The 9,314-nt window shown below is 37.8% G+C and overlaps 1 long non-coding RNA gene across 1 annotated transcript in view; it reads left to right on the top strand.

Annotated features, from left to right (window-relative positions):
- Positions 1-221: 221 nt before the first annotated feature.
- The window catches only part of LOC140639456 (uncharacterized), a 130,957-nt gene continuing 121,864 nt past the window's right edge, over positions 222-9,314 (top strand). Inside the window, exon 1 of the long non-coding RNA XR_012036168.1 lies at positions 222-312. This is a non-coding gene — a long non-coding RNA (uncharacterized lncRNA). The remainder of the gene's footprint in view (positions 313-9,314) is intronic.

The raw sequence follows: 9,314 nt of genomic DNA, 5'->3' as shown, positions 1-9,314 counted from the left end.
AAGCTCCTTCCCGCTGACTGTCACTTTGGGTCACTGGAAACACACATACATGCCCAGGACGTGCGTAGATGCTTTGGGGGAGTTGGAGACATTAACTCTGCATGCTGCTGAGTGGAGAACATTTTTTCAAAGGCAAGGAGCAGTGAGAAAACCAGAAGCCAATCAGAGGGAAGAGAATGTTTGAACAGAGAGGGGGGTGCATATAAAGACTAAAGGTTTGGGGCTTTATATCTCTCTCCACTGTCTCTGTTCTAGGGGACTTTTGCCAATCTGGGCAGGTATTTACAGCTCCAAGAGGACAAGAGGGGTCAGGTGAGTCCTGAATCAATTAGACTATGTTTACTTGCATATATTTTGTGTCTTTGCAGTTGCTTCATGAGACAGATTAAATTCTAATCACGAGGACCAGCATTCCCAATGTATTCTACTTGTTTATTCTGCATCAGCTTAAGGAGTCTGCCATGGACATGTGAGCTCACAAATGCACATTCAAGAAATGAGTAGAATATGGGACTGTCACTGCTTCCTCTTGTTCTCTCTGCACGGAGAGAGGCTGGGTTGGCACTCAGGCCTCCATTTATAAAATGCGACCAGTGCTTTTTGCCACCTCTTTGGCAAGTACGCTATGAGACTTCATGAGACACTGCTTTTGGAGGTTTCCTTTACAAGAAAGGTGCATTAAGGTTCTAAGGTGGCAAGCTTCCAGTCTATTGCTGCAAAATTCTTTCTTAGGAACTGTTTTTCATGAGAATCGGAAAATAGAAATACTAGTCTGGAGAAGAAATTCCAACTTCTGAAAGACTTATGTCCTAGTTGTGAGCATTTTTTAATGCCTAGAGATGCTCCTGGAGTGATTGCTTTGGCGAAGTGATGAGGCAAACAAACCACAGCAGTAGAATAAAGTACAGAATGGTAGTCAAGGATCAGCCCTTGCTCTCTGTCTCCATGCCACCTATGCAGAGATTTCTAAACTATTTTACATGTTACATTTTACTAGGAGTAGGGGATATGGGGAAAAACCTCAAATGCCATTTTTTTTTGGTTAGTCCTATTAACCCAGTGATTAATCTGTGAGTTTCAATTTGAGAGAGAAGACCATCAATGCTAACCTGTCCAATAAAAATACAGTCTAATATATTTGTTGTTCACACTGAAGACTGAGACCATAAAACTCAATGCTTTATTCTTGGTCATTTTGAAATAAAGATCAAAGGGAATTAATGGATGGTTTCAAAATAGAATGACATTGTCTGAGCTCACAAATCAAAGGTGTTTGTATTACCCTCTGCCTCACAATGAAATTCATTCCTAATTCATCTATGTTTATGTAAAAGGAATATAGCTCACTTAAAATTATTTTAAGAGAAGAGATTATTGGGTCCTCAACAACTATCAGGTGGTATGTCACCAGGCAAGAGGAAGATTAGTTATTCTCATGATTGTCATTCTGTTCCTTAATCTTAGATGATCAGAAGGAGAAAAGTTCAAAAGACTGTTATAATAATAGTCCTACTGACTTTAGGGTACAAGGCTAATGTGTGCCTTGTATTCACTATGGGAACTTGATACTTCTCAGATGTTACTTCCTGAAAACTCTGGCAGAGGTGACCTATTAACTTCATCACCCAGAGAGGGGAGACAGAAGAATAGGATATGGGTGAAACCTAATGATTAGATGTGGGTCATTTTTAAGATTCTAACTTTAATTTGGGGTGGGGGAATTCACAGGTGTTCAATAAATTATTGGTAACCTGTTGTTCTAAAACAGAAGTCCCCTTATCTGCTTTGCTTTTAACCATCAATGAAGAACAAAGGGGCTCCACACAAAAAAATACATCTTAAATGTCATCTACATGGACTTTGTCTTTTTTTAAAGCTCTTTATTGCACCTTGGCATTGTGTGTTAATCTGTAACTGCCTTGATTTATTTTAGAACCAGCCAGGACATAAATCCTAAATAGTGGAAGTTTTTAATTTAGTTAATATGTGTGTATGTGTATGAGTATCTTTATATATACACATGCATATACCCATATATGTGTGTTCATATATACATATGGACAAATACATTAATAGGTGGCTTTCTACTACTGATGATGTTAAACACATAAATACACTACTGCATATTTGTATAAAGCTTTTTATTTTCCAAAATACTTCTTATAGATGATCCTATTCTGAAATTCATAGTCACCCTGCACAAAGGTTAAATGACCTGCCCAAATTCACACTTCCCAAGTGGGAAAGCCAAGCCTAGCAATGAAGTTTCCTGATTCTTAGCCAAGAGTTCTTTCCGCTACAACAGCTGTCACTGGTTACTTGGAAGGTGAGGGGAAGAAACTGATTTGGCTTTTCTGAAGTTCAGAATTATTGAAAGTGACTGAAATATCAGTCGTGCAATTGTATTCCAAATCAGTTGATCCAAGACAATTCTATGTGGGATGGAATTAAGTTGTGTAGGTGGCCATATACGATAACTTTGTTATGTTCTGTTTATATTATGCTATATTCCACCATCACCCGATGCTAAAATTCTTTTCTTACCTATCTTTTTAATTGACTTTTTTTTCTGACAAACAAGACATCTTGTAGCTATTCATTACACTAGTAATAGAAATACTGATGCAAATACCTTATGCTAAAGTTATGCAAAACTAGAATTTTGAATCATATTTTACCTCATTTGCTACAATAGTGGCAAAACAATATAATAGAATTGTATTTCCAATATTGACTACCCATTAGTAAAAAAAAAAAAAAAAAAAAGTCTTAATGGAAGTCAGTGGCTATGGTATACAAAATGACCCTGTTATTTCAAGGTTAAAACTTAGTGAGCCATTTTTTTTAGACATTCTCTTTTGAGACCCCCCGTTTTTAATCTAATTTGTGGTTAAGACTAATTGAAAGGTCTTTAGTTTATTCAAATACTACTCACTGGCAGGAGTGGTAAAAGAAATGGAAAAATGTTACTTCATTGCAAACAACAGCATAAGATCAAAACCGACCAAGGTGACAATTAAGCATTCTCCATTAGAACTCAGAATACCATTATCAAATAAGGAGCAATGGAAAGCCCTTGGTAATAACCTTGGAGTGGTAATGAATATTCAGAGTTCAGCCTGATGACACATCAGACTTTCGTCTTTAAAAATCTGTTTGTTCCAGAAGTCCTACAGGCAATTTTCACAGTTGAAATCATTTTTTTTCTTGAAAAATAAGGTAAAACCCTGCAATACCTGGAGTAGTGATTGAGATGCTATAATAATAACAATTTAAAAAAAAAAACCAATGTCGTGGCTTACGTAGATAGAAATGTATTTCTCACATTACAGTCCCGCCGGTCCAGGTGGTGAAGTAGATTAACTCCTCTAGGTCATAAAAGGACGCAAGTTCCTTCCTTTCTTCTGCGTTACCATTCCCTGATGTCATGCTCTTCGGTGTTACTGAACCTGTGCTACAGCCCACAGAGAAGGCACAGGGGAAAGTACAGGGCAAGTGTTTAAGGAGATGACCCAGAAATGAAACATATCGATTTCACTCCTCTTCCATTACCCGGAAGTTTAGCACATGAACTTATTTAACTTCTGGATATGCTGGGAAATGTAGTCTGTAATTGGGAGGCCATGTTTCTAAAAACTGGGGTGGAGGAAGAAGGTTGGAGGTTGGAGAGGTGAGTTCATCTATTAAAAGAAAGTGGAGAAGAAGGTATATTGGGGATCATCTAGCTGTCACAGCCACAATATACAAAGTGAACTGCATTTATCCAAGCAGGAACAAAATCCAAACAAACCATCAAAGGCATCCAAACAAATAAAAAATGAAGTAATGCTGGTCATACTTGGGTAATTTAAAATTAAAAATTAAAAAATAATGATTTTCAATTTTTCTCAGTATCACTTCTGTGGAGCAAATTTATGCAGGTCATCTACACGCTGCACAAAGATTTAGCTGGGGTTTTTTTTGTTTGTTTTTAATAAGATATGAAGGTAGTTTCTAATTTTTATATAATACAAATAGATTAGAAAGGCATGTCTTTTGTTGACATTATTGAAAAATAACCTTTTCTAAGCAAGTTAACTTTTCAAACAATGGTATCTTACAATTTTAAATTCTAATGTGAAATAGAGTCAATGTTCTCTTTTGTGGGTATGTGTCTGAACATAGTATTTAGGAACCTGAAGTAGTTTTCTACCTCCTTAAAAAAGATGTACCTACAACAGTTGAGCTAATTTGTATTTTTATTCAATGCACATTTATTCAATACCAATTATGTTCCAGTGACTACTAGGTCAGGCTCTGCATAAAGTTTCCAATTCAATCTTTCCAACAAGCCAGGGAGATAGGATAAGTTTTCCCTATTTCACATGTGAGTCAAGGAGGTTAGGTAACATGCTTAAAGTCACACAACAAAGCCTAGTTTTAGATCCTAGTCTCTGCTATTTATTCTATTTCTGTCAGTTTTCCTCATTTGACAAATATTTATCAAGCACCTTCTCTGTCTAGGCAGTAAGGTAGATGTTTTCATATGTTTTACTCCCATTTCACCTCATGACAAATCCCATGAAGTAGATAGTATTTTTCCATTTTGTAGATGACACCAGTGTGGCTCAGGAAAGTGAAGTACCTTACCCAAATTACAGAACAATGAGTACACCAGGCAGGATTTAAATCTACAGTAGTAGCCTTTTTACTCAGAATTTGCCTTTCCTCCTATTTTATGAAGTCACTGCTCCCATGGGTCTCCCAACTTAGACACAATACAGACTTGTTTACCTCCCTCTCTGTATTTCCCATCCACTGACTCGGCATATCCTGTCAAACCTGTTGGAGACACATCTCCAATCCACCTTCCAGCCTCGCTGGGCCTTTATAATTTTCGGTCAGGAACTGTTTCCTAGCCAGATTTTTTTTTTTTTTCTTTTAAGAGAGGGAGAGAGGGGGAGGGGTGGGACAGAGGTAGAGGGAGTGAAAGAATCTTAAGCAGGCTACATGCCCAGCATGGAACCTGAAGGGGGTTTGATCTCATGGCCCTGAGATCATGACCTGAGCCAAAATCAAGAGTTGGATGTTTAACTTACTGAGCCACACAGGCGCCCCTCCTCAACAGCCTTTCTACAATCTTTCTACAAGTTATCCTTACATATACCAGTCTCCACATTGTCACTCCCAAGTAAATAAAAGCACCCAATCACAATTCTTCCATTCTTAAAATGTTCCATTTGTTCTCTGATCTCCATAGAATAATATCTCGGTTCATTACTTTGGCATACAAAGCTCTTCTCGGTTCAGCTGCGGCCTCATCTCTCATCACTCAATTCCCACCCAACCTCAATTCTATCCATACTTAATGCTTTGCTAATCTCCAAACCCATCTGCTTTTTCATGCCTCTGTACTTTGGTACATGATGTTCTTGTGACCTAGAGTGGCCTTTCCCACTTTTCTCTGCCTGCAAAACTTTCACACTTTAAAGATCCTATTATAATATAAAATTATAGTTACTTCCCCAAATGAAGTTGGTCATGCTTCTTTGCTCCCATAGTACTCTGGTGTATCTTAAATGCGATAATAATTATGTGTATACATGCCTGTCTCATCCAGACCGCTCTCCTTGACAGCCAGGACCACCTGGACCTTGCACAATGCTTGGCACATAATAGCCATTCAACAAATGTTTAATTGGGAACAGTGGGTGAAAGACTCAGCTGCTACGCCTAGCACAAAGGCAGTTATGACACAGTGGCCTTTAACAACAAAATAATAAAGTGTTTATTGAACACTTACTCTAGAAAATCTCTGTAGCTTGGTACTCTAATGGGATCAAGGACGAACAAAATAATCCTTGCCCTTAACTCTTTGCTCTAACTTAAAATTTAATTATGTATCCATGACTGATATTTTAAAAATGAGAGCATTCATGCCTGCCCCTCTTGTTAGTGTTAGTCGTTAGTGTGTTGTTCCTATCAGACCATAAAGTCCCTATGTCCAAAATTATTATGCCTTCTGTTTTCATCATTGTATTCCTAGCTCCTTTCGTTGATCACATGGTAGGGGTTCAAAAGATATTTGTTGAAAGATGAATACATAGTTTTCAAAAATAAATAGAGTGACAATTTTTAAAATGCAAAGTAAATAGCATACCTTTTATGGGTAATTTTGAAGATGAAGTGGAACTACGGGCACTGAAAAAAAGATTCAGAACAATTCGAGACAGAGGCAGGTTGAGGGAGAATGATCCCAGGGGTCGGAGAATAATTCTTAAAATCATTAAAAACTTAAAATTCGGGCAGCCCCAGTGGCACAGCGGTTTAGCGCCACCTACAGCCCGGGTTGTGATCCTGGAGACCCGGGATCGAGTCCCACGTGGAGCTTCCTGCATGGAGCCTGCTTCTCCCTCTGCCTGTGTCTCTGCCTCTCTCTCGCTCTCTCCGAATAAATAAATAAATAAATCTTAAAAAAAAAAACCTTAAAATTCACAGGCCTCAAAATAACGACCATGGGAAATTCACCACTTGTCACTTTTGCAAAAGACTACTATGTAATGCAGAGATTCTTAGATTGAAGTTGTCCATCTTCTTCCAACAGTGGTTGACTTTTTAAAAAAATTTAATGAAGACTTGCCATATTTGCTGCTTCATGTTCTTCCTTGCAGTGGTTCCTGTTTCAGTTCTTACTGGAGGCCCCCATAGAATTGCTTACTGAATTGGAAGCAATCTCTCTGATCAACCAATATAATTTTTGCCTCATACAAAGAAAACTGAATACTAGAGAGCTTATGTAAGTTGCCCAACTTGTTGGTGGCAGAAATGGTACTAGACAACAGACATCTCAAAGGTAAGGTGATATTTTTCCCTACTGTATGGTACTAAGGCCAATTTTAGCTGCAAGCCAGTGCATGGAATGGTCAGCATCATTATGCCCTAACAACCTTCTGAGTGTATTTTGTAGTCTCTGTACTACTCTAAATATTTTCTTTCCTTGTGGTCTTAAAAACTGTCTTTTTGGGTGCCTGGGTGGCTCAGTCGGTTAAACATCTGACTCTCAATTTCAGCTCAGGTTGTGATCTCACGGTCGTGGGATTGAGCCCCATGTCAGGCTCCATGTCCAGCATGGAGTCTGATTCTGATTCTCTCTTCCTCTGCTTCTCCCCATGATTGCACTCTCTCTCTTTCTCTAAAATGAATCAGTAGAATCTTAAAAACTACAACAACAACAACAATTTAAAAAAAAACCTAAATGGTCTTTTTCAACGCATTACCAAGTTCTCAGAGGTATGATTCTCTAGTCTCTCCCAGGCTACTCTTCTGTACCTTTTTGCACAAATCGGGAGCTTATGTAACTCTGTACTTTCTACTTACCACTGGGGCAGACCCTGAAATTCAGCCTTCCTGCTCTTGCAATAAAGAGTTGTTTCATTAGACTAAAGTCCTGATAAAAATGATGATCTTTTCTTCCAGAACAAGCATCGTGCGGTAGACTATATTTCTTGTTAATTTTCATACAAGTTTCTATAGTAGAGAAAAGCATGCTTCAGGATGTTGAATTGTGCCTTTATTTTTGGCACTTCCTTCAAAGCAGAATTTCATACTGTGGAAAATCCAGGTCCCAGGAGTCAGTATATCTATAATGAGGATGTTTGTCTTTCTTCCTCTTGTCCTTCTTCTCTTCTTCCTATTCTCCCTTTCTCCCTTCTCTCTCTCTCTCTCTCTCTCTCTCCCTCTCTCTTTTGCATTTTATTTACCTCAAAGGGAAGAATTTCCATTTTCTCTGGTAGGCTGAATTACTTCTCTTGTTTAACTGTGCTCAAGATGCATGCAGCATGGCACCAAGTGGTTAGACTTGTTTTTACATCCTGTATGGCTTGCTAGATGTTTTTATGGCCACTTGAGATTTCCTGTGCATTTTATGCAATTATTCGTGGTGTCATTTTGTTATTTTTCTGAAGATCTTCTCAGGCCTTTGTCTTCCTCTACTGTTTGTCGTATTTTGGTTTGTCTTAAGGTTGTTTGATTTTTGCTATTACCCATTATTCCTCTCCTTCTCCCCTCCCTTCTTTTTTTCTTCCCTCTTTTGCTTTGTCACTCTCTCTCCCTCCTTTCTTTTTTGCCTTCTGATCCTTTTCACACATTCCCCAGTTTATCTTTTCAATAGGTATTTTGGGGGCTATCATTTTCCAGACGCTGAGAAGTCAGAGATGAGTACATTTCATGCTCATAAAATGGAGGAGAGCCTAGTTTGCAGGATTGTTATGAGAGATAAGATCCCATGTATAAAATGCTTAGAACAATATCTGGTAGTCAGTAACTACTAAAAAAATGTTAGCTATTAACTACTATTTTAGTGAAAATAACTTCAAGCGTTTTATGTAATAGAAAGAGATTAGAATTTTCGAGACTGTACAACCTGCGGCAATGCTTTCCTTACCCTTCTTTTATAACTCAGTCTCAGTCCGATGGATAACCAGGGTAACCAGGAGTCCTGCTCCAAGTGATTGAGTTAAGGGTCTTTGGTCAGTACAAATGGTTTTATTATTTTCCACTCTTCATATGTCTGCCAGGTAAACATTATTTTTCTAAGTTTTTGTTTGTTTGGTTTTGAAGACTACTGTTAATATATTTTTTCCTTCATCTTTTTATAATCACACTGCTGTCCTTGACTTAATGGTAGACTTTTATGTAAAAATAAAGTCATAGCTCATAAGCTCTGGTTAGGGCCCAACTGTTCAAAAAGACTATTATGAATTTCTTTTCTTTTTCTTTTGAATTTTTAATTTAGTTATTTGAGAGAGAGACAGAGAGAGAAGAAACAGGGGGGAGGGGCAGAGAGAGGAAGATAGAATCCTCGCTAAGCAGGGAACCCAACAAGGCAGGGCTCAATCCTAGAACCCTGGGATAACGGCCTGAGCCAAAGGCAGACATTTAGCTTACTGAGCCACCCAGGTGCCCCCATTATGAATTTCTTTAAACCAACTTTACTTTTTTCATATTATTTGAAATCCATGAGAATTCTACTTCTTTTCCTTTCTCTTTCTGATTGCTTAAGTGGATGGAAATCTCTGTTTTAAAGCTTTTAAATATACCTCTTCATTGACACCTTCTTTATACATATTTAAATATATGTTACAAAGTGTTCATGTCTTGTTCTTCCCTTTAAGCATCTTTTAATTTGTTGTTGTAGCTGATACTTTTTTTTCCCACTATTATAAACTAATTTCTAAGCTTTGGGAGACATGATTTCAACCTCATGGTTGTGTGAACAGAAAAGAAAGCTTTTTAAATTTCACATAACTCCACCTCTTTCCTTGTATATCCATTCA

The sequence above is a fragment of the Canis lupus genome, chromosome 9 (assembly GCF_048164855.1).
Source record: "Canis lupus baileyi chromosome 9, mCanLup2.hap1, whole genome shotgun sequence".
Classification (NCBI taxonomy): Eukaryota; Metazoa; Chordata; class Mammalia; order Carnivora; family Canidae; genus Canis; species Canis lupus.
This window is presented reverse-complemented; position numbering and strand designations above follow the sequence as displayed.